Source organism: Humulus lupulus, chromosome 5, assembly GCF_963169125.1.
Source record: "Humulus lupulus chromosome 5, drHumLupu1.1, whole genome shotgun sequence".
In the NCBI taxonomy this organism is placed as follows: domain Eukaryota; kingdom Viridiplantae; phylum Streptophyta; class Magnoliopsida; order Rosales; family Cannabaceae; genus Humulus; species Humulus lupulus.
The window spans coordinates 85,725,011-85,732,332 of NC_084797.1; the positions used below are offsets into that span (position 1 = coordinate 85,725,011).

Below are 7,322 nucleotides of genomic sequence, written 5' to 3' on the forward strand. Positions count from 1 at the left end.
CTCAGCGTGATCAGGGCCCCCTGTTTCATCAGCCCGGCTGCGCTTATTTGGCTGAGTAGAGTCAGGCTGCGTAAGACAGGCTGGAGGGAAGGCCATAAACAAGGTCTGATTGATGGCCCCCATTGGCCTCCGGACTAGATCGCTGGAAAAGGTTGGTACCTCATAAGTGCTACATAAAGTCGAAAGGAAGGTACCATGGGCGACACCAGCGGTAGTGTTGAATCGACTAATGTTGCGTATGCTATATCGAATAATGCGGCCCACATCGACCTTCTTTTGAGTCATGATAGCGTACACTAACAAACAACGCTCTCGATCAACAGAAGACAGGTGAGACGTCGGCAGTAAACGTGCACACACAAAATAAAACCACGCCTTCGCAACTAGGTTTAGCTGCCACCTGAACAACTCTTTGGGCCTCCCATTATGATAACTGAAACGTGCCCCTTCCATACTCAAGACCGCAGCCACCGCATCATAGTCTGGCTCCTCGAAATGGGCTAACTGCCAGTATTCATCCTCTTGTGCAGAAAAAGAGGGAAGACCCAGTAATTGGTTGAATGCATAGGCTGATGTAGGCACCAATTTGCCTCTGACAAAATTATTCTGCTCTACATCTTGATAGGAGAAGTTGGCGAAAAATTCATATATAATAGAGCAGTTGGCTGAATCCACATGGTTCGAGTCACAAAACAAATTCCATCTTCGACGCACTATTTCAGCTTTTATAAGTTCATAACCAGGGTGTTGTACAGCAGGGGCCTCATCAAAGTCAAACCCCCTTTCCCTTACCACCGATCTTTTATAAATCTTTTTAAACAACTCGGCAGCGTCCTTACTAACAAAAATATTAGTGTCATACTCAGCTGGGGCAGGTGGTGTTGGTGGTGGTTGAGTGCGTGATGAGGATGCTTTCTTGGAGGAGGTGCCTCTAAGGGGATTTCGCTTAGGACCCATAATATCTTTCAAGAAGAACCAACTAAACCCCCAAATATGCTCTCAAGAACTTGAGTATAATTTCCTTTTTGGTGTCACTCCCCCTAAACTTACTAATTACCACAATCAACAACCCCAAACACTAATTCCCACAATCAATAGTCTCAAACAATAATTCCCACAATCAATAGTTTCAAACAATAATTCCCACAATCAATAGTTGGCAAAACCCTAAATCTTCTCACAAGAACAACAAAGAACAATCCACAACACCACAATGCAATCTAATCTCCAATCAAAAGCATTAGACTAGAGAAGATACACTTACTTGAATGGCACAAGAATCCTCCTTGACTGATGGAAGTCTCATAAAAATTAGAGAGAAAGATGTTTGGAATGTGATTTGTATTGTGAGAGTGAATGAATGAGACAATGGCTGATTTAGGGCTTTTTATCCCAATTTTCGGACTAGGGCCGCGGCATTACCTTGACTATGCCGCGACCCGCATCAAATTTCCACGTTGGAATGCCGCGGCCCTCTCAAACATATGCCGCGGCCTGCCCATTTTCTGCCAAATTCGTGAGCCTCTGGAACCCCCCAATGCCGCGGCATCATAGGGCTATGCCGCGACCCTTAAGGAATTTTGATTTTTTTGATTTTTTAAATTAAATTTTTTTTTTCACGTTTTTCACGATTCTAAAAGTACAAAAATAAACCAAATATCCATTGTTTACAAATACAAAAGTAAAAAAATAACAAGTAAAATATAGGGTGCCTCCTACAAGCGCTGTCGTTAACGTCATTTAGCCGGACGCGGAACCCTCTTCAGAGAGGCTTCAGAAGGAGGATAGACTTCGCTTGATCAAAACTACCACCCAAGTAGGGCTTCAATCTCTGACCATTGACTTTAAATGAATCACCTGAGTTGCCCCGAACTTCTACAGAACCATAAGGAAAAACTTGAACTACAGTGAATGGTCCTGACCATCTTGACTTCAATTTGCCAGGAAACAGTAGAAGTCTTGAATTGAACAGAAGTACCTGCTGCCCTGGTTGGAACTCCCTTCTGATTAAGTTCTTGTCATGCCAAGCCTTTGTTCTTTCTTTATAAATCTTGGCATTCTCATAAGCCTCATTTCTAAACTTGTCAAGTTCATTCAGTTGCAACAGTCTTCTTTCACTAGCGGCACTCCAATCATAATTTAACTTTTTCATAGCCCAAAATGCCCTATGCTCCAATTCGACTGGTAGATGACACGCTTTACCAAACACCAACCTATAAGGAGACATGCCTATTGGTGTTTTGAATGCAGTTCTGTATGCCCAAATCGCATCATCTAACTTTTTCGACCAATTTTTCCGCGAACTGTCAACGGTCTTCTCAAGGATGCTCTTGATTTCTCTGTTCGAAACTTCAGCTTGCCCATTTGATTGAGGATGATAAGGAAAAGCTTTTCGGTGATAAACTCCATAACGAGCCAGCAGTGCATCCAATTGCTTATTCACAAAGTGTTTCCCTTCATCGCTAATCAGAGCTCGGGGAGTGCCAAATCTAGTAAAAATATGTTTATGCAGAAAATTAAGCACAGTTTTACCATCATTGGCTCTAGTTGCTGCAGCCTCCACCCATTTGGATACATAATCCACTGCCAATAGAATATATTCATTGTTGTAAGACGGTGGAAAAGGCCCCATGAAATCGATGCCCCATACGTCAAACAGTTCCACCTCAAGAATCCCTTGTAGAGGCATTTCGTTTCTCCTCGAGATATTGCCAGTTCTCTGACATCTATCACAAGCCTTGACAAACTCATTGGCATCCTTGAATAATGAAGGCCAATAAAAACCGCTTTGTAATACCTTAGCCGCCGTTCTTGATGCACCAAAATGCCCTCCGCATTGTTGAGTATGACAGTGATTAAGAATGGTCTGCATCTCTTCTTCAGGAACGCACCTTCTGATAATCTGATCAACACAGTGCCTATAGAGAATAGGTTCCTCCCAATAGTAGTGTTTCACCTCATAAAAGAATTTCTTTAATTGCTGCTTTGACATTTCAGAAGGCACAATTTTTGCAACCAAAAAGTTCACTATGTCTGCAAACCACGGGACAGCTAAAGTCTCACTTACCCCAAACAACTGCTCATCAGGAAAATGATCATTGATTTGCACTGCTTTCTTATTTTCAGTCTCCTCCACCTCAAGTCTAGAGAGATGATCAGCTACCACATTCTCGCTGCCCTTCTTGTCACGAATCTCCATGTCAAATTCTTGAAGCAACAGAATCCATCTAATCAAGCGGGGCTTGGCATCTTTCTTTGACATCAAGTATTTAATGGCAGAGTGATCAGTGTAGACAATCACCTTGTTACCAATCAGATATGGTTTGAATTTATCGCAAGCAAACACAATAGCTAGCAACTCTTTTTCTGTAGTGGCATAATTAAGCTGAGCATCATTTAGAGTCCGACTAGCATAGTAAATAGACCTGAATACCTTATCAATCCGCTGTCCCAGAACTGCCCCCACTGCGTAATCACTGGCATCACACATCAACTCAAAAGGCAATTCCCATCTCGGAGCTATCACAATTGGAGCAGAAATAAGCTTTTCTTTCAAGAAATTGAACGCCCTCAAACATTCGTCATTAAAATCAAAGACAACTCCATTCATAAGCAGATTCGAAAGAGGCTTAGACACCTTTGAGAAATCTTTGATGAATCTTCGATAGAACCCAGCGTGACCAAGAAAACTTCTAACTCCTTTGACTGAAACTGGTGGAGGCAGCCTTTCAATGGTAGAAATTTTCGCTCTATCTACCTCAATTCCCTCACTTGAAATTTTATGGCCAAGAACAATCCCCTCTTTCACCATAAAATGGCATTTCTCCCAATTCAACACCAGATTAGCCATCTCACAACGACGCAGCACGTTCTTCAAATTACCCAAACAGAGGTCGAATGATGAGCCAAAAACAGAGAAATCATCCATGAAAATCTCAATACACCGGTCTACCATGTCTGAAAATATGGCCATCATGCACCGTTGAAATGTTGCAGGGGCATTGCATAGTCCAAATGGCATTCTCCTGAAAGCAAATGTGCCATAAGGACATATGAAGGTTGTTTTCTCTTGATCCTCTGGTGCAATAGCGATTTGATGATACCCAGAATACCCATCTAAGAAACAGTAGTAGCTGTGGCCTGCCAATCTGTCAAGCATCTGATCAAGGAAAGGCAAAGGGAAATGATCCTTCCTTGTTGCCTTATTGAGCTTGCGGTAATCTATACAAATCCGCCACCCCGTTACAGTTCTTGTTGGAATGAGTTCATTGTTCTCATTTTTCACTACAGTCATTCCACCCTTCTTAGGTACCACTTGCACAGGACTCACCCATGCACTGTCAGAAATTGGGTAGATCACCCCAACATCCAACCATTTAAGAATCTGTTCCAATACTACATCCTTCATGGCTGGATTGAGTCTTCTCTGGGCCTCTATGGATGGCTTGCTATTCTCCTCCAATAAGATTTTATGCATCACTGTCGCTGGGCTTATTCCTCTAATATCTGCCAAGGTCCACCCAATGGCCAATTTATGCTCCCTTAGAACCCTCAAAAGTTTCTCCAATTCTACCTTTGACAGGTCAGCTGACACAATGACCGGTAAAGTTTCATTCTCTCCCAAATAAGCATATTGCAAGTGATCTGGGAGAACCTTTAATTCCAACGGTGGTGGCTGCTGAATGGAGGTTAGCGGTTTTTCAGTCGCATCCGCTAATTCTTGGAACTTTTTCCAATATGGTAAGAAAGAATTGATCCAGTTGACACATTCTCTGATCTCAGCGTCCTCATCACCCAATAATACTGCCTCTAAGGCATCACTGCTCATCCTTCTCTTGGAGACTGCCTTTTCTATCACATCCACACTAAAGCAACTGTCACTAGCCACCAGATACTTCATAGACTTGAAGACATTAAAGACCACCTCATCTCCTTGAACTCTAAGTTTAAGCTCTCCTTTTTGAACATCAATAAGAGCTTGGCCTGTGGCTAGAAATGGCCTACCAAGAATAATAGGGACATCTGTGTCCTCCTCCATGTCCAGAACAATAAAGTCAGCGGGAAATATGAACTTATTCACTTTCACAAGAACATCCTCAATAATTCCTCGTGGATGTGTTAACGATCGGTCTGCGAGCTGTAAAGTGACAGTTGTTGGTTTTGCCTCCCCCAAACCAAGTCTTTTAAACATAGATAAGGGCATCAGATTGATACTTGCCCCCAGATCACATAAGGCGTGCTTGCATTCAAACTTGCCAATGGTGCAAGGTATGGTGAAACTCCCCGGATCTCTCAGCTTTTGGGGTAACTTCCTTTGTAAAATAGCGCTGCACTCTTCAGTGAGTGCTACAGTCTCATAGTCCTCCATTCTCCTTTTCTTTGACAGAATCTCCTTCATGAACTTAACATAACTGGGCATCTGCTCCAAGGCCTCCGCAAAAGGAATGTTTATGTGCAGCTTTTTAAACACCTCAAGAAACTTAGAAAACTGTTTATCAAGGGTAGTCTTTCTAAGCCTCTGAGGGTATGGAACTCTAACTGGATGCTCAATGACAACTGGGGGACTCTGATCTGACTTCTGATGGTTTTCAGTAACCCTTTCTGAATTAGACTGTGCACCCATCTCTTTTTTCTGAACTACTGCCTGTGGAGGTCTAGGCTGCTCTGTTTGCTACCCACTCCTCAGAGTAATTGCCTGAACTTGCTCCTTGGGGTTGACTTCAGTATTACTAGGCAAGTTTCCCTGGGGTCTGTTATTGAGCATATTGGCCAACTGCCCAACCTGTGTCTCAAGGTTTCGAATGGAGGATCTTGTCTCAGTCATAAATTGAGTCTGAGTGTTAGTAAGAGTCAACAGGGCAGCTTGCAGTTCATTAGGTCTCTCAGGTTGAGGCATTGATTGTGGAGGCCTAGGCTGCATTGATGACGAAGCTTGATTCATAGGTGGCTGAGGCATGTTATTCTGAAATTGTCCCTGAAACTGAGGTTGTTGGCCTTGATTATTCTTCCACGAAAAATTTGGATGATTTCGCCACCCAGGATTGTAGTTGTTGGAGAATGGATTATTGAGTGGCCTTTGAAAGTTTCCCACCGCTTGAACTTGAGCATGATCCATTGGGGTGTTATTATTACAGATAGGGCACTGATCGAAAGAATGAGCACCACCACACATTTCACACCTCACTGCCATCTGAACCGCATTAGCAGACACACTACTCTGTTGCAACTGCTTGGTCAAAGAGGCTACTTGCGCTGTTAAAGCAGTAATTGCATCTAGCTCATGCACCCCAGCTACCTTTCTAACTCCTGATGATCTTTCCTCTGACCACTGATGGTTGTTTGTAGCCATGTCCTCCAGCAGCTCATAAGCGCCAGTTGCGCTCTTGCTCATAAAAGTGCCACCCGCTGCAGCATCTATAATGGTTCTGGTTGTCGGACATAAACCATTGTAGAAGTTCTGTACTAGCATCCACTGTTCAATGCCATGATGAGGACATCTTCTAAGGAGTTCCTTAAACCGTTCCCACGCCTCATATAATGACTCTCCATCATTCTGGCAAAAGTTATTTATCTCTCCCCTTAATTTAGCAGCTTTGGATGGAGGGAAGAATTTGGACAAAAACTTCTAAGCTAGATCTTGCCAAGTGACAATGGAGTTTGGCTGCAGAGAATTCAGCCAACTTTTAGCTCTGTCCCTTAGAGAAAATGGGAAGAGCCTAAGCTTGATTGCGTCATCACTCACCCCATTATATTTGAAGGTTCCACACAACTCCAGAAAGTTGGACAAATGGGTGTGAGGATCTTCAGAGGGCAACCCATTGAATTGCACAGAGGACTGCACCATTTGTAAAATAGCAGGCTTTATTTCGAAGTTGTTGGCCTCTACAGTTGGTGGGCATATACTATTTTGTACTCCCGTCAGAGTGGTTAGCACATAATCTCTCAGACTCCTCTCAGCGTTGGTCTGAGCCTGAACCCCTTGGACAACTCCTGGATTTAGACCATTCCTGCCATCCCCATCATTCTGTGCCATCTTCACAGAATTCTGGGTCTCTCTCTTATTCTTTCTGATTTGATTGCAAGACTTTTCGATCTCGGGATTCAGAGGAACAAGTGTGGCTTTTCCTTTTCTGCCACGCATATACCAAAATTCACCTGAGATAGACAAATTAAGCAACTAAACAGATTAGAAACGAGAGAAATTAAAATCAAATTAGAATAAAAATTAATTAGACTGATATTGATAATTTTCAGTCCCCGGCAACGGCGCCAAAAACTTGTTGCGATAATTTTTCTATGCAAGTGCACACAGTCGCGAACTT

At 43.0% G+C, this 7,322-nt stretch overlaps 1 non-coding gene across 1 annotated transcript; it reads left to right on the plus strand.

Annotated features, from left to right (window-relative positions):
- The first annotated feature begins 6,479 nt into the window (after nucleotides 1-6,479).
- Nucleotides 6,480-6,586, plus strand: LOC133780956 (small nucleolar RNA R71). Its single transcript, XR_009869760.1, has one exon. It is a non-coding gene; the product is annotated as a small nucleolar RNA R71 (small nucleolar RNA).
- The last annotated feature ends 736 nt before the right edge of the window (nucleotides 6,587-7,322 follow it).